General features: G+C 43.5%; 1 protein-coding gene across 2 annotated transcripts in view; it reads left to right on the top strand.

Moving 5' to 3' along the window:
- Window positions 1–18,934, top strand: part of arhgef4 (Rho guanine nucleotide exchange factor (GEF) 4) — a 186,570-nt gene that overhangs the window by 31,393 nt on the left and 136,243 nt on the right. The window lies entirely within an intron of this gene.

Below are 18,934 nucleotides of genomic sequence, written 5' to 3'. Positions count from 1 at the left end.
TGACCGCTGCCTCACTGGCTCTGAATTGGGCTCTGATCAGTGATGGACTGTAACGCAGGACATGCACTTCATTACTGTACTTAACTGCAGTACTTTATTTACTCTGTACTTTATTAAAGTATTTCCTTTTTTTTTTTTAAACTTTCACCCCACTTAAGGGTGGGCAATATGATATTTTATCATGATAAATGTCACAGTACGCTTTTCTGAGTACATCACGGACACGTAAAGGACACTGACTACATGTTTAATTATGAAGTGAGCTTAATTAGTCCTGTTTAAATGGATTTAGTGCAGTTTGTGAAACACTGAATAAATATCATCATTGTAGTTGTAGGATTATTATTATTATTATTGTATTTTTATATCTGACACTACAGGTTCAATTTTGTCTTAAGTCTCAGAAAAACTAAATACAGTGGTGCATAATGCATGATATTTAATTGGATTTAGTGCAGAACGGTTTATAAAAATTGGATAAAAATGAATAAAAATCACTGTAGTTGTAGGATTATTATTATTATTATTATTATTATTATTATTATTATTATTATTATTATTATTATTATTATTATTATTATTATTATTGAAAAACTAACTGTAGTGATTCATCATATATTGTGATACACTCACAGTAAATATCGTGATATAGTTCTGCCATATCGTCCATCCCACTGCATTTCACTTTAAATGTCTTGTGTTTACTTCATTAGTTTCCTGAAGATGTTTTGAAATAAAAATAGTTTTTCCATGATGTACTAAATAATATTAGCTTTCACAGTTAAATCAAACCAATCATAGCGCACCTTTCACTAAACCATCCATCCATCCATCCATCCATCCATCCATCCATTTTCTAAGCCGCCTCTCCGTCAGGGTCGCGGGGGGTGCGCTGGAGCCTATCCCAGCGGTCATCGGGCGGAAGGCCTTTCACTAAACCCCCTCCCCTAAATGCTGAATATCCAACCATAGCTTAGTAACTGTCACTAGGCCCAGGCGGCTCTGCCAAGCTTTCAGAATGATGATGATGATGATGATGATGATGATGATGATGATGATCCCAGCAGATCAGCAGTTTCTGAAATACTCAGACCAGCCCGTCTGGCACCAACAACCACGCCACGTTCAAAGCCCCTTAAATCCCCTTTCTTCCCCGTTCTGATGCTCGGTCTGCACTTCAGCAAGTCGTCTTGACCACCTCTACACGCCTAAATGCAGTGAGCTGCGGCCGTCTGATTGGCTGATTAGCTATTTGTGTTAACAAGCAGTTGAACATTGTACCTAATAAAGTGGCCGGTGAGTAGTTTACAATAGCGATTAACCACCCAGGAGCAAAAATCAGCCTTCAAACCTGGCAGAAATAATGATTTTGACATTTATCACTAACATTTTTGGCCATATCGCCCGGCTCTAATTAGAACATTAGAAAAGCCGTTCTCTAAACCTCCTGTCATGGTGTCCACTCTTCCTCTCTCGTTAGGGAAGGGCTGGACAGTCCCAGATTTGTTCCAGCAGTGGAAAATGTCCATTATGCCTCTGCTGTGAAAAGTCTGGCTCGGTCCAGCAGTGTCCGGCAGCTGTTGCTGTGCGCCATTAGGCAGCTGTTGTTATTCGAATGAGTCTTCCGTTTTTCCCCTGTGCGTGGCTAACAAGGCCAGGGTTTAGAGTAACAAGCAGGACATGGTGTTGCTTCAGTGTGGCGGTCATGAATGCGTTTCATCTGTCCCTGTGGGAGCAACCTGCAGACGCGCTCGGTGCTCCACCCCGATTGTCCTGGCACTGCCGGAATCTGCAGCCAGTCTAGAGCCCTCAGAGCTGAACAGTGCGATTGATTACACTCTTACTTTGAGAGCCCACCACAGACAGCCACTTTGCCTCCGACAGAGGTTCAAGTAAACATCTATTAAATTCAACTAAACACTAAAACCAAACACTCATTCTAAACCTAATCTTATCCCATTAAAATCCCAGGCTTATTACATAATAAGGCTTATTATACAGTAGCCACAGGGACTTCAGTGCAAACTGGCTGAGCTTTTCTTAGATTATAGAAGTGGCCCACCAGGGCCTGCTGGTGGGCCCTGGACATTTAAGAGGTTCAACCCAAAAACTCAACCTACCTTAATTAAACCTAAAATGTATAAGCTGATGTTATAGGACAGTACACCTGCTAATGTAGTTAACGGGTAATTAGTCTTGCGGTAGTTATGCTCTCGTAATGAGAATGTCTGGGTAAAAATTGGTAGAGAAAATTGGATCTGCCAATACCAAGGGTATACCCCCTTTAAACCCCGCCCCCAAATTTGTCTGTACTCTTTTACAAACGATAGGAGAAGCAAAACAGTGAGTTCTGGCCACGCGAGCTGATTGGTTGAGAGACGTTCTAACGGTGCTGTTATTTCACCAGAACATCACAGGTTTATCACTCGTTGCTAAGCAACGACTCTGACAGCTGTAGGAGACGCTCGAGCCATCTGAACGTTTTCACTTCTGACTTTGCCACAAACAGAAACCGACACTGTTAAGATCACATCTGACCGACAGCCGATTTGGTCCGACTCTGAAGACGAGACGACACTAAATTCCCAAACTGTCGTCACCACTGAGCAGCTTTTCAGTCGGCAGCTGTGACAGAAGAACAGCTGAACAACCTGGAATCAGCCAGAAATGAACCCAACACCATTCGCCAAACTAAACGGGCTGTAAGAAGCTTCACAGACCGGCTGGAACAAAACAACATTAATACTGATCTGGACAAACTGACCAAACTGAGCTGAACCTGATATTGGGTCAGTTTTACGGCTCAGTCTGATTTGGTCCGACTGCCGGCTGAGCAGCGAGTGGGCGGAGCTCGTTACTCTGACGAGCTGCTCGTTAAGGAGCTCTAATTAGGAGGAAGGAACTGAACATTAAAACATATTAAAGCCGCGTTCACGGCCAGTTTATTCATTTCTTACTGTATTTATTTAACTGCTGTATTAAAGCAGTAGAGCACTCGAGGAGGGAGTTATCACCAATAACATCACGGCTGGGATGATCTACAGACACCAGATCACAGCCGGGATGTTGTTATTCGTGAGAACCCACCCTCTTTCGTCTGCTGTTGCTTAAACAATATACATCTACATGCTTAATTGGAGTCGTCTGCAGGTCTTTTCTGTCCATACTATTCATTGGAAAGTGTTCCTGAGCGCAGCAGCGCCCCCTACTTTGAGGTTTCAATCACGAGGCTCTGGATTGGTTTCAGAAATTCATGCTCAGTTTGTTCCCGCCCTAATAAGCCTGCATTCCTGCCCACATTCAGCCCAGGATTTTTCAGCGCCGTCCCCAGACGAGATCACGAGATCATGTCTGGGCCTGTGAGGTGAACTAGCAGTGGAAGCTAATTGCCCACCAATTGGTGTGGTGCTATTCACTTAAAGATGGTTCTTCAAGGGTTCTTTAGTAATGAAAACGATTTTATATAGAGCCATGAACACTCAAAGATCCCTCTGTATGATTAAGGGTTCTGTGCACCGTGATAAGGTTCTTCGGATTGATGTAGAATGTGCTGCACGTTCCTTTTTGAAAAGGGTTCTATATAGCACCAAAAAGGTTGAGACTGTAATAATAGAAGAACCCTTGCTATATAGATCCCTTTTTCTACAGCACATTGGTCTGAAGAACCCTATCACAATGCAAAGAACTCTTTAATCATGCGAAGGGTTCTTCGAGTGTTCATGGTTCTGTACACTTGTAAAAAAGTTTGCTCTTACAGGGATCTTTAGTAAAGAAAATGGAACCAGGAACACTCAAAGAACCCTTTGCATGATCATAGACTTATTTGCATTGTGAAAGCGTTCTTTAATTTGGTGGAGAATTTGTTGTAAATGGTTCTATACAGAACCCTTTTTCTACAGCACATTCTCCATCAATCTGAAGAACGGATTCACGATGCAAAGAATGATTAAACAGTTCTTTGAGTGTTCCTGGTTCTGTATACTCTTAAAAAGATGGTTCTTCAAGGGTTCTTAATAAAGAAAATGGTTCTGCAGAAAAAGGGTTCTATATAGAACAATCTACAACTCATTCCCCTTCAGTCTGAAGAAAAGGGCTCTATATAGCACCAAAAAGGGTTCCACTGTTGTTACAGGCCAACTAGCCCTTTTCTGGTACTATAATGTAGAACCCTTTTTGCTAAGAGTGTATAGAACTGTTTTCTTTACTAAAGAACCCTTGAGGAACCATCCTTTTAAAGAGTGTACCTACATTCCTAGCTCATACATTGGGGCAGTCGTGGGCTGGAGGTCAGGGAACCAGCCTCGTGACCGGAAGGTTGCCGGTTCGATCCCCAGAGCCGACAGTCCATGACTGAGGTGTCCTTGAGCAAGACACCTAACCCCCAACTGCTCCCCGGGTGCTGTGGATAGAGCTGCCCACCGCTCCGGGTAAGTGTGCTCACTGCCCCCTAGTGTGCGTACTAGAGTGTATGTGGTGTTTCACTGCATGGGTGGGTTAAATGCAGAGGTTAGGGGACTAATAAGGGTCTTGATCTTAATCATTCCTCAAATCATGTTCGGGTGTTAATCTCTATTAGACTAGACTTTATCTATTACACTGTATGACAGTCTACAGTGTTTATAGAAGCCTAGGGGGGCTGTAGATGGCCATAGGATGACCAGTCCAAATAAAGTGGGCTCTAATTTACTGTAACAGCTGCTGAGAAACAGCACGGTGGTGTTGTGTGGTCACTAACTGCCCCTCCTTCGTGCCGTTTGATTCAGACCAGTCATGTCTTCTCCACGAGCCTTTTTCTGCGCTCTCCCTCTTGGACATGCCATTCCTCACCCTGAGCTGAGTCACTTCTAAATGCATACGTGGGTCAACAGGCTGGAGATTCTGTGAGTGGCAAACAGGGACAGCTGCCCTGGCATTGCTGCCTCTGCCAGGATGAAGCAGCACTACCACTAATCAGCACTGCCATTAACATAACTCCAGCATTACGCTTTGTTTTTGTAGCTACAGCTGTTTGAGCAGTGAAATTGCCCCAGAAACTCAAACATAAAGGCCCAACCCCATTTCTTATTTTCACCCCTATCCCTTATTTATGAGTGTAACCCTCCCCCTTGAAACTGAAAGGAGACTGAATCTGAAGGAGACTGAAAAGAGTTGGTGCTCGTGATTCATTCAACTTCAGTTTTACGCATCAATCAAACGAGTCGCCGGATAAATAAAACCAGAGCACAAACAAAAAACTACATCACTTCATTATCAGCTACTAGCGCCGCTCTGTAGGCGACCCTGCCCGTCTGCAGGGACAGCAGAGGAGGGGAAAGTTCAGCTCCTCACTGCTGGGCTTTAGTTACATTTAGGGGTCATACGCCTTCAAAGAGGGAGGCAATTATTTATTATCACCCCCCCCCCCCCCCCCCTAATTCTTCAGTGATGTGAAGCTGAACTTAGTTTTCTAATCGCCAGCTTCATGTTCGATTTCCTGTTCCACCTTAAATGGTGCAGCAACCTCGGGTACCAGAACGGAACTGCTGCACCAGTTAAGGTGGAACGGGAAAGTTTTGCCCGGTAGCGACCGAGACATCAGCGCATTACTGCCGATTTTTATGCATGTTATGAAGGAAATTACCATAAAACGCTGTTACAGTGGTTCTTTGGGTTCGTTATCAAGTTGGAAAACTGCCATGCAGCGCAATTTCCGCAGGTAGGGGATCGTGTTTTGCTTCGGAATGTCACAGTACATGTTGGAATTCATGTTTCCCTCAGTGAACCGCAGCTCCCCAGTGCCGGCAGCACTCATGCAGCTCCAGACCATGATGCTACCACCACCATGCTTGACTGTAGGCAAGAGACAGTTGTCTTGGTGCTCCTCACCAGGGCACCACCACACATGCTGAACACCAGCTGAGCCAAACACGTTCATCTTGATCTCGTCAGACCACAGGACCTCCAGTAATCCATGTTCTTGGGCTACTTGTCTTCAGCAAACTATTTCCGGGCTTTCTTGTGCGTCAGCTTCAGAAGAGGCTTCCTTCTGGGACGACGGCCATGCAGACCAAGTTCATGCATTGTGCTGTGTATAGTCATGCGTCTATTTCTTGAAGCCAACCTCTGGATGTGACGCTGAACACGTGGACTCAACTTCTTTGGTCGACCCTGGCGAGGCCTGTTCTGCGTTGGAACCTGTCCTGGAAAACCGCTGCATGACCTTGGCCACCGCGCTATAGCTCAGTTTCAGGGTGTTAGTCTTCTTATAGCCCAGGCGTCTTTGTGGAGAGCAGCAATTCTATTTCTCACATCTTCAGAGATTCTTTACCATGAGGTGTCATGTTGAATATCCAGTGGTCAGTGTGAGTGAATTGTACCCAAAGCACCAGATTTACCAGCCCTGCTCCCCGTTCACACCTGGAACCCTGTAACTCTAATGAGGGACAACGACACAATTGGGCACAATCTGGACACGTCCACTGTGAGGTGGACTCACTTGTGCTGCCAGCTGTTTAGACATTAATGTCTGTGTGTTGTTCTTTTCAGAGGACAGTAAATCTGCACTGCTATACAAGCTGCACACTGACCCCTTTAACTTATATCAGAGTTTCATCTCTACAGTGTCGTCCCATCAAAAGACAGAATAAAACGTTTGCAGTAATGTGAGGGGTGCTCTCAGTTTTGTGAGATACAGTATATACCGAAGAGACATAACATTCTGACCTCCTCCCTGTTTCTACACTCATTGTCCATTTTATCAGCTCCACTTACTATATAGGTGCACTTTGTAGTTCACAGCAGCACAGCTGATCCACTCGTACCAGCACAACACACACTAACACACCACCAGCACCACCATGTCAGTGTTACTGCAGTGCTGAGAATGATCCACCACCTAAATAGTACCTGCTCTGTGAGGGTCCATGGGGGTCCTGACCACTGAAGAACAGGGTAACAGAGTATCAGTGAAACAGATGGACTACAGTCTGTAGCTGTAGAACTAAGTGAACATCAACTTGTTGAACATCAGCATGTACAGTACATTTAATGTGCTTTTTCATGGGGCCCCATGGCAGCTGTCCACCTTTGCCTAGTGCGAAGACCACCCCTGTAGAAGCCAGTGGGAAGAAGCTGCTTCAGGTTTCTGTTGTAACAAGTTTTTGATTAGAACTATAATAATTGAGTTTGGGCTTTTCTGCAGATGCAGCAGATAGAAATTAGGCAGAAAAACACTTGACTCCCTTTACATGCTGTAATTCCCTTGGTTGGACATCTGTGCTTTGTCCGCTGTATGTACTGCAACCTGCACATATCCTTAATGCAACTTGGAGCAAAAGTGCTGATCTGTGATCAGTTTCAACAACCAAATGTGCAAAGAATATGTGAAAAATCTGATTCAGGATAATCATTTTGAAACTTGCTCTCTCTGTTGGCCTCATCTTGGCCTTCAGTTGTCCACTCTGCAGTTTATTCAATCATTTTAATGGCACAGATGTTCACCATGAGTGTTATGTGAGAGTTCTTACAAATCCAAGACATATTCAAACGCTCTGACAAGTGTGAAATGTGTTTTCTTGTCAAAATCTGGAATCTCAGTGGTAATGTTTATGTTGGAAAGCTCGGTTTGGTTGCTTTCTCGGTCAGTGCTGAACTATCCCACTCCTCCAAGTGTGTTGCGTTCTCCTGTGATGTTGCAGAAGATAATAATATTATTATTATTGTTATTGTTATTATTAATGATGATGATGATGATGATGGATGCATCAGCTGAACGATGATGCGATGAGCTATGATGTTTAAAGCTCTTAATGGCTGAGTGTTTGGATATCTCAATAGCAATGTTTACATGCAGCCTAATAATCCAACTAATAGCTAATCAGAATAGAATACATCCATGTAAACACCTCACGCAGGAGTAGTCTGGTCCAATTGAGGCCACTCAGAATACAGCCTCTATCTGACTGATCCAGGTGGGTAATCCTGTAAATAATCTGTTAAATAGAAGAATAATATCAGTGTAAACTCCTGTATCCGATTACATTCCCTATCGGAAAGTTTCAGTCCGTTCTGCATGAGCGTCGCGTCACAGTGAGAGTTTATACCGTTCAACACGGCGGAGCAGAAACTGGTCTGCAGAGGAGACGAAGTTCATGCTCTGATCTTTAAAAGACGGCGGCGGGACGGACGTCCAGCTTATGCGTCTCAGAGCACGACGTCTTCCTCTCGGCCTTCTTTAATAAGGACGTGTGAAGGACGTTTTCCTGAGTCTGACGTCATTTTAAAGCAGTTAAAAACACAATCACTGCTCACTGCTGCTCATCTCACTCTGACTGGACCTCACGTGCCACTCGCATGTAAACATAGATTTTCCATCAGATTGTTGAGTAGAGTGAGAATAAACACCTCAGTCTGAATCTATAATCGAAATGTATTCGATCGGATTGGCAGAGTCTTTGCATGCAAACACAGACACTGCTCTCTGAGGCATTATAGCCTGTCCACAACACCTCACTCAGCTGAGGCAGGCACTGTAGACTCCCAGGATCTCTTAGAGCTCAGTTGGCAGAAGATTGTTCTCGTTTTAAAAGCACAGTATATGTTTCTGGAGAATGATTGTTGATATTTGAATTAAACAACAAAGTGAACACAGCCCTCCCTTCAGAGCTCCTTCAGAGGCTCCGCCTCTCAAATTCATGGACACGCATTGCCAAGGCCGACAACACTGGGCAAGCAAACTAAAACGCTGAGGCCATAAAACCCGTCACAAACGTTGTACGGACGAATGCTGTGATATGTTAGGGCGTGGTTGTTGGTGCCAGACGGGCTGGTCTGAGTATTTCAGAAACTGCTGATCTGCTGGGATTTTCACGCTCAACCATCTCTAGGGTTTACAGAGAACGGTCCGAAAAAGAGGAAATATCCAGTGAGCGGTCAGTTGTGTGGACGAAAACGCCTTGTTGATGTGAGAGGTCAGAGGAGAATGGGCAGACTGGTTCCAGATGATAGAAAGACAGCAGGAACTCAAATAACCAACCAGAATCTCTGAGGAACGTTTCCAACACCTTGTTGAAAGTCTGCCATGAAGAATTAAGACAGTTCTGAAGGTGAAAGGGGGTCCAGCCTTTTACTACCAATTAGTAAAACTAGGTGTACCTAATAAAGTGGCCGGTGAGTGTGTGTGTGTGTGTGTGTGTGTGTGTGTGTGTGTGTGTGTGTGTGTGTGTGTGTGTGTGTGTGTGTGTATATATATCAATGTGGTATGTATCATTAAGATAACATTTTCTAAACATTAATGAGGTTAAACTTGGACAGATTAGGATTTTGGTCATTGGTTGCCACTTGTGGTCATTTCGGATTATTATCACCCAACCGATCATTTCACTGCTCAGACTTTAAATTTAGGAGGTAAACAGTTGTGTTTAAATATGTTGCTGCTTAACGTGCTGGAATGGTGTAAATGCAGCGCCAGACATTGTAATAATAACTGCTGTACCATTTAAGGTGGAACACGAAAATTCAAACAAGAAGCTGGCGAATAGGAAGCTGACTTCTTTCTCAATCTCTGCTCTTCAGACAGTCTCCTCTTTGGCTGTTTCTCGGCCATATCTCTTTTTTAATGATGCGTGGAGTTCAGCACGTAGCTCTCCACTTCCCCCTGCGCATGAGCATGAGCGCCCCCTGTTGCTGATTGGCTGGAATTGTGTTGTGACTTGGTCCAAACCACGAGCCAGGGCTGTGTACGAACACCAGTTTTTTCCCAGATAGCGAACTACATAGAGATATTCACGGAATTTGACAGTGTATAGGATTTAAATCACTTACATGCAAAATTCTGTTCATTTTTTTTCATAATGAAAAACAGCTTAGGTCCAGGACTGGACGGGATGCTAAGGATGGATTACAGAATGATGGCAGGTCCTCAGTGGCCTATGAGAGCAGCCAGTTATATTCCATAGATGGCTTTGCTAGGAAGAAGACTTGTGTCCCAACGGCGGCACAAAACCTGCTCAGCAGATTAAGCTGAGTTTCCAGAGAAGTCTTCTAGATTGCCTCAGGCAGCTACCATAAAATAGTGAAACGCACTGCAGGTACAGGAAGTCACACCTTCAAAGCAATGAACTGCTGCCCTTTAGTGACTCACGAGCTTTATATCACATTTCCACACTCACTCAACAGCAGAGACGCACTAACATGTCTCGGTCACACTCCATCCAGTAATAACAACATTAACAGCCCAATGTTGTCTACTGAGTTTGCTGACAAGCAAGCAAAGTTTATTTATACAGAGCTTTTTACAGCAGGTGTTGTCACAAAGCAGCTTTACAGAATAATCAGTATTACAGAAAGAAGAACAGAGATCGGGGTCCGAGCACCCATGAGCGTCGCCAGCGGCGACAGTGGCAAGGAAAAACTCCCTAAGAGCAGGAGGAAGGAACCTTGAGAGGAACGAAGACTCAGAAGGGGAACCCATCCTCCTCTGGTCGACACCGGACAGCAAACGGCCTTAGTGTAAAGTATTATAATAGAAAGTGGGAAAAACAGGTGGGCAGTTAATTAGATTAGTCTATGATCAGCAGCGGCAGCAGCATCTGAGGGTGAGGACTCCACTGTACAGCAAGAAGCTCAGTGGTGGTCAAGCTGGTCCAGAAGGCTGTCGAGCAGCGGCACCTGATTAAGGCAGAAGAGGCAGCAGCATCAGACGCACAGGATGGGCAGCTGATCAACTCGGCAAAGAAAGAAAGTCAGTTCTGTAAAGAGTGGCTGACCACAGAGTCAGTTCTGTAAAGAGTGACTGACCACAGAGTCAGTTCTGTAAAGAGTGGCTGACCACAGATTACAGCAGAGACTCCAGCAGGTCCAGACCTGACAGGGAGACTAATCACCAAAGGCTCCACTATACAAGTAAGTTTTTAGCCTAAACTTAAAGACTGAGGCTGAGTCTGAGTCCCGAACATTAACAGGAAGATTATTCCAGAGCTGGGGGGCTCTGTATGAGAAGCTCTCCCCCCTGATGGAGCTTTATTAGTTCTAGGTACCAGTAGTGAGCAGCACCTTGTGATCTAAGTAGGCGTGATGGTTCATAGTGGGAGAGAAGGTCACTCCGGTACTGAGGGGCGAGTCCGTTTAGAGCTTTATAGGTCAGTAATAGGATTTTATAATCAATGAGAAATTTAACTGGTAACCAGTGCAGGGCTGATAAAACTGGGCTGATATGGTCGAACGTTCTGGCTCTTGTGAGACTCTGGCTGCAGCGTTCTGGACCAGCTGAAGCTTGTTAAGGCTTTTACTGGGACGTCCAGACAGCAGGGCATTACAGTGTCCAGCCTTGAAGTAATAAAAGCATGAACTAGCTTTTCTGCGTCCTGTAGTGATCATGCATTTCTTAATTTAGCGATATTGTGGAGATGCAGGACGGCTGTTCTAGTGATATGAGTTATATGTGCGTCGAAGGACAGATCAGCGTCTATCATGACACCAAGATTTTTACAGATGAGCTCGATGCAGCTGAGAAATTAAGTTTAAGTGTTAAGTCAGACAGTTTGTTTCTAGCTGCTTCTAGACCAAGAAGCAGAACCTCTGTTTTATCTGAGTTAAGTAGCAGAAAGTTACTCGACATCCAGCCTTTTATGTCTTTTATACAGTCCTCAGTCTGGCTAAGTTTAATTTGATCATCCGGTTCGCTTGATGTATATAACTGAGTGTCATGGGCACAGCAGTGGAAATTCATGCCATGTTTACTGATAATGGTGCCCAGTGATGGCATATATATTGTAAATAATATAGGTCCTAAAACAGAGCCTTGTGGAACACCATACTTTACTTTTACGAGGACAGATGATTCACCCTTTACATTAACGAACTGATATCGATCAGTGAGGTAGGACCTGAACCAGGAAAGAGCTGTTCCTCTTATCCCTACATGTTTTTCTAGTCTATCTAGTAAGATAGAGTGGTCTATTGTGTCAAATGCCGCACTAAGATCAAGGAGGAATAGCAGAGACACATTTCCTTTGTCAGAGAATACTGTCCTATGTACTATGATGTGGCCTAAAACCAGCCTGAAGTTTTTCATGTATATGATTCCTGTACAAATAGGAGCTTAATTGTTATTCTGCTGCTTATTCCAAGACCTTAGATATAAAGGGGAGATTCGAGGTCTGTAGTTTGATAGTTCTCAGGGATCGAGGTTCACTTTCTTAATCATTGGTCTAATTACTGCTCGTTCAAGAGTTTTTGGGGTGTATCCAGGGCTAAGAGAGGAGTTTATTATTGACTTATTATTGGTTATTTCTGGTAAAATTTCCTTGAGTAAACCTGTGGGAATTGGATGTAATGTACAGTTTTAACTAGTTCATTTTCTTGAAGTAAGCTAAACGATTCCAGCCTCTGCAGTGATTATGATATTCTCAGGATCAAGACTGGCGTTATAAGGCAGCAGGCTTATAGAGTTTAACTGTGTTTCTGAATTTTCTGCCTAATTTTTAAAATTTTATCACTAAAGAAATTCATAAAATCATTGCTGCTATAGGCTAAAGGCATCTGGGGTTCAGTAACTGTTTAGTTCCTTGTTATTTTAGAAATTGTGCTAAATAGTAATCTAGGATTGTTCTTATTGTTTTCTATGAGAGAGGAGAGACAGGCTGAGCTGCAGTTAGAGCTCTTCTATAGTCTATCAGGCTCTCCCTCCAGGCGGAAGCTGGAGTATTACTGTTATACCAAGGGGCAAGTTTTTTTTGCTGTTCTATATTACCCTTTTAAAGGAGCCACACTATCTAGAGTAGCTCGAAAAGTATCCTCTAAGAACTTGGTCGTAATATCTAACTCGCTAGGATTAGATGGACAGCAGACAGAAGCTGATAACGGCAGAAGGTTCCTGATAAAGCTGCCAGCTGTGGAGGTCCGTTAACACGATAACATGGCGATGAACACACATTACCACTAACGTGAACTTCAGATGAGATTAAGTGATGATCTGAGACCGCTGTGCTCTGGGGGAGAACGGCTAAGTGATCAATCTCTACACCAAAAGTCAGAATTAAGTCTAGAGTAATACTTTTTGACCGAGGCTACAGACAAGATACAGTTGCAGTCAACACAGAGCATTTTCTTTATCCACGTTTTAGAAGAAAAGTGAACTGTGAAATAACACATTTAAAACTGTACAGTGAGCAAAAAGTATTAATTATGATTTTTCACCAAGACTGAAGAGAATTTCAGAACATATAACAAAATGTTTAAATGAAAAATGTCAATTTTGTTTGGGAAAACTGGCTTTTGGAAATAAATTTGGTTGTGATTTATCGGTAATGTGAATAAACAAATCAATAATAAGCTCCTACTGATCTGAACTGACAAATGTTTAATTCTTTTCTGCTGGATTTAGTGTGATTTGAATGGAAAGGGTCAGTAATTCTGGCTCTGATGTCCTGTTATCATTTTTATAACCAGACTGGCTTCATGAACTCATTTCAGGTGAAAGTCCTCCAGCGTCTCTCTTGGTAAACCAGTCTTTTAATAGAACGTCATTAATTAGTGACGCTGACGTCTATTAAAATGATCAGAAGCACAAAACACTGAAGGTAAACAGTTTCCATCAGGGAGAACCGAGTGGCTCTGAAATCACTTTTTACACACAAGCAGAGTTTCAGTTTCAGATTTATTTACAACTTAGTTCCAAGTTTAAGTTGAATAAAAACTGGCTTTAAACTCAGGATCACAGATGAGCTCCTTTACTATGTTGATCTGTAGGCGTCTGTTCATAAACATAAACCAGCCCAAACTCATTTACTATAAAATGAAATGGTGTTTGTAGAAATTCAGAAAAAAGCCGCGTCAGTCTCGACTGCATATGTGGACATATTTCTATATTGAGCTCTATTTACACAAAGTTAGGTTAGTTCATCATTTATGTTGAACAGACTCTCCCAAAGTTTTACGCTGCTGCGCTGACGTTGAACCGCGTGCTGCACTGGGTCGGCATGACCAACAGGTCAAAACCAGCTCTAAACAAAGTGACCGCTGGGCCCTGATTGGTGCTCTGGCTTTGCGCTTCTTTCGTTTTGACATGTTACGTTTTTATACACACAGAAACCAAAAGGAACGAAAGATTTCTCAAAATGTAGGAGGGAAAAGTCGGATATTAGACTCTGAAATGTAGTGGAGTGAAAGGAGAAAGTCCAGAATGGAGAAACTTCAGTACAGATACACCAAAAATACTAAAGTACAGAAACCAATTACATTTACTCAGTTACTCAGGTACTCAGGTACTTAGTTACTCAGGTACTCAGGTACTCAGTTACTCAGGTACTCAGGTACTCAGGTACTCAGTTACTCAGGTACTCAGGTACTCAGGTACTCAGTTACTCAGGTACTCAGGTACTCAGGTACTCAGGTACTGTACACCACTAAGAGTTTTTAATGAAAAGTGAGTGAATTATTTTAAACAGACTAAACTTTGTAAGGGGTCAAAAACTTGATTACTGATTACTAAATATTGATATTACTTGAGCTAAAGATAACGTGTGTGGGGAAAAATGTATATTTAACTTCTTCTGGATGGTTAAACGTGCATCGACCCGCGAACATTAAAGACGTTCTTACAGTTGAGTATAAAAAGTGTTTCTGACCGGTCGGCTCGTGTGGTCAGGTTGTCTTTCAGTCAGGTGTATTCATTCACCTTTTGGCTGCTAGTGTATATAAACATCAGCAGGCGGTCTGTAGTGCTGCTATTGTTGGAAAGTCTCTGTTACTGCAGCACTAAAACCGGCGTTAAAGTTCCAGCCGTTCCTGATTAGAGCTTTAAACAGTGTCCAGAGCCGGATTTGTTCTTCTGAGCTGCTGGTGCAGGTGCTGCTGGCCGTGCGCTTGTGAAGCAGGATTACTCTCCTCTCTCACTTTCAGCCTTAAAGCGATAGATTAACAACAAATCAAACCGACTCTGTGCATAATTTCTTTTTTTCCCCCATAAATCACTTTATATGTTTAAGTAAACCTGTTATGTATATTAACAGCGCTGTATCTTTCTGGACGTCCCTTCACTTTTAATAAGAGCCGTATTTAAGAACTGAAGTTTAATCTATCTATCTATCTATCTGTCTATCTCTCTATCTATCTATCTATCTATCTATCTGTCTATCTGTCTATCTATCTATCTATCTATCTATCTGTCTGTCTGTCTGTCTGTCTGTCTGTCTGTCTGTCTGTCTATTTATCTATCTATCTGACTGTCTGTCTATCTGTCTATCTATCTATCTATCTATCTATCTATCTATCTATCTATCTATCTATCTATCTATCTAGGCATTACATTCGTTTGTGAGATTTTTCTTCATGCATGCTTGCCCTGCTCCCGTCTACAGTGGGCTGGTTTCCTGCCCACTCCTGTGCTCAGCACTGAACATCGCGAGATGGTGTGGCGGGTCTGGCGAGAATCCACGAGAGTGCACATCTCAAGTTAGCACGATCAGTGTTAGTTGAGAAGCTTGTAGGCCGAGCGTCACCTGAAGCAGCTGGCCAAGTGAGGAGTGCTATACGCTAATGGCTAACAGCTAACCCCAAGAGACTGGCTTTTCCTTCCACTCTTTTTTCGCCTTTAGCTCATTAACTCATTACCGTCTGATGTCGCTCCTTGAGAATAAACTGTACTAACTGACCTCGGGCTGCAGCTCACCACACGAGAGGTGAGTCAGCGTGTTCTGACCTGTTTGTCCATCACATTATCTACATTTATTTGCGTTTTGGTATAACTATAGAAACAATTTCAACCAGTATACCGGATGAACGAGAAAAACCATTAAGTGTTTCTGTTGTTGTTGTAGTGTTTCTAAATATTTTATGTGTTTTGGCCTTCTTAATGGGTTAATATCACACTGTAATGGATCCTAATGGATCCTAATGGATCCTTAGTTTAACGGGTGACCAATGGCTGATTCAGCAGGGTAGCCGCATTAGCCTTATAGCTCCAGAGCTAAAACTGAAGCATGACTGACTACGTTTGAGGTAAGACTGAAAGTCGGGAGGGGAATTCGATTTTTCACCGAACTGTGAAGGCAGCAAAACGGAGAACCTGTTCGTGTTGATGGAGGATCTAGTTTCTCTGCTTCCTTTGTTCTGTTGTAAAAGCTTTTGTGCTGTTCCTGCAGTGTTTATTTCTTGTAGACATTCCAGTGCTTGGATTCTGGCTGTCTGGGGTGACAAGGAGGGCGTTTTTAGGCAAATAACTCTTAATGAAAGGCAGGAGAGTGAAAAAAGGAGGTTATGTAATGGGGTGAAAGACAGACTGAAGGGGAGAGCACAGTGTGAGTCCATGTCTGTCAGACTCAACTATCTAGTGAGGATTTCGCTCTTCAGACACTTTGATCTTTACTCTTCCTGAGATAATGACTGCCCTCCCATCCTGCTGAAGACTGACCATCAGGGCCTCCTCCTCACCATCACCAACCTGCTCTCCTGCTCATTTGGGCTGCAGCACCCTCAGTTACATCACTGCGCCATCCAGATGCACCAGCCCTGAGAGAGGATGGGACCGTTTCAGCTCACTCCCACTGTTCAGTCCCACAGTCAGAGACCACCTCAGTCAGGGGCCACCTCAGTCAGAGATGGCCTCAGTCAGAGACGGCCTCAGTCAGAGACGGCCTCAGTCAGAGACGGCCTCAGTCAGAGACCGCCTCAGTCAGGGGGCCGCCTCAGTCAGAGACCACCTCAGTCAGGGGCCGCCTCAGTCAGAGACCGCCTCTACCAGTGCAGTTTCTAAAGCTTTACCATCCAGTCTTCAGACAGAGATCCTCTCAGCTTCTATTTGGTCTTCAGCTTATTAAACTGTAAACACTGTCTGACCAGAGGAGGACGGCTCTCCCCTTGTGAGTCTTGGTTCCTCCCCAGGTTTCTTCCTCCAGTCTGAGGCAGTTTTTCCTCGCCACCGTCGCCTCTGGCTCGCTCACTGGGGGATTATGTTATAACTGTGTGTTTTGAAACTCCTGTAAAGCTGCTCTACATTGTTGTAAAAAGCGCTAAACAAATAAACTTGACTTGACTTGATCTGCCACTGTTTGAGTGCACGTCATCGATAGGGATGTGTCGATACACAGTGCTGTGCCAAAGGCAGGGATGCATCGATACCAATACTAACATCAGGTATAGCCCCGGCACTGCGCTCATTTACTATATTCTATATATATACTATATATATTCTTCCAAATAAGATGCCCATCCAGATCCGAGACGTTATTCTTTCCGTTATCGTTATTATTAGGAATCGGCTCTCTTCTAAAAATAAAAGGCCTGTTCAGAAACACAATGTGGGGGCTTTTTAAACTTTTGCCCAGGGTCCTGATACAACAAAGGGCTCTTAGTTTGTAGAAGAGTGCCATTAAAGTTCACTCTCACACTTTGTCTGCCAGTGTGTGGAGAACCTTTATTACAAGCTCGACAGTCTCTTTGGTGTCGCTGTCGGCTGTGAACTTCTTGTAAGATAAACCCATAAGGTTTGTTCAGACTCTGAGCTCAGAGCAAAACAAATGTAAATGTACGATTCATAGAGCCGTAAAGACGTTACCGGAATAAAAAAGACGTTTTATGACGGATGATTCATCGCCAGAGCACATCCAGTTTTCTCCGCTGTTACGGGAACGTAGTGATTTCACAATCGCTTTGACTGACAGGCACTTGGCCGTAGCTGCTGCAGACAGCTGCGAGCGATCCGTAGAGGAGAAGCTTAACCCTCAAAAGACTACATTCTTAAAGATGGTCCTTCAAGGGTTCTTTAGTAAAGACTGAGGTTCTGTGTACCATCATGGACCATTTGCATGCTTGAAGGGTTCTTTGCATGGTGAAATGGATGGAGAATGTGTTGTATATGGTTCTTTAGAGCAATAATTTCCATGCCTGACATCATAACAATACAAGAACCCTTTTTGGTGCTATATAGAACCACTTTCAAAGAGGTTCTGTATAGAACCATACACAACACATTCTCCGTCAATCTGAAGAACCATTTCACCATGAAAAGTTCTTTGAGTGTTCATGGTTCTGTATAGAATCATTGCCTTTACTAAAGAACCCTTGAGGAACCGTCGTAAGAGTGCACAAAACGGCATGAATGACCTGCTTAGTTACTTAAAGTACGTTTACGTTCAGTTTACGTTCAGTTTACGTTCAGTTTACGTTCAGTATCGACCGGTCAGAATGTGCGCCTTTTCATTTTCGCTCCTTTTATGTGAACAAACAGCACAAATGTAAAGGAAAAAATCTTTTTTTTAAAAGTTTGTACGTGTTGCAGCCTTTTTGTGTATAAAATGTGCTAAAAATATTTGCCATACAGTCAGTAGCTGTGACTACTAAAGCTGGCTTTACGCTGAAACTTTCATGCTACTAGTTGCGTGTTGCGAGTGTCGCACAGCATGATTTCAGTGCAACTTTACAGCCACATTAAAGTTCAGCTCGTAAAGCTAAAAGTTACAATACATTTACAAAGTTAGGCGAATTAGTGACACTTCCTCATCTTCTCTAATCATTTTCATTGTTTGGGTCCCAAATAAATCTGATCTGTAAAATTATCCTGCCCTGTAAAATTCCTGGGCGCTTGATCAGTGGCTTCATTTATTAAATTCACATTTTTTAAAGTGACCCTTATTAGTCCCACAAAGGGGAAATTTCACCTCCGCATTTAAGCCATCCGTGCAGTGAAACACCACATGCCCACTAGGGGGCAGTGAGCACACTTGCCTGGAGCGGTGGGCAGCCCTATCCACAGCACCCGGGGAGCAGTTGGGGGTCAGGTGTCTTGCTCAAGGACACTTCAGTGACGTGCTGTTGGCTCTGGGTATCTAATCAGTGACCTTCTGGTCACAGGGCTGGTTCCCTGACCTCCAGCCCACGACTGAAACAGCTTGCTTGCTCGCCTGAACAGGGACTTGAACCCTGGACCCTCAGATTAAATGTGTGATGCTCTACCGAC

Source organism: Pygocentrus nattereri, chromosome 19, assembly GCF_015220715.1.
Source record: "Pygocentrus nattereri isolate fPygNat1 chromosome 19, fPygNat1.pri, whole genome shotgun sequence".
NCBI lineage: Eukaryota > Metazoa > Chordata > Actinopteri > Characiformes > Serrasalmidae > Pygocentrus > Pygocentrus nattereri.
Note: the sequence above shows the minus strand (reverse complement) of the source record. Positions and strands in the feature narration are given on the sequence as shown.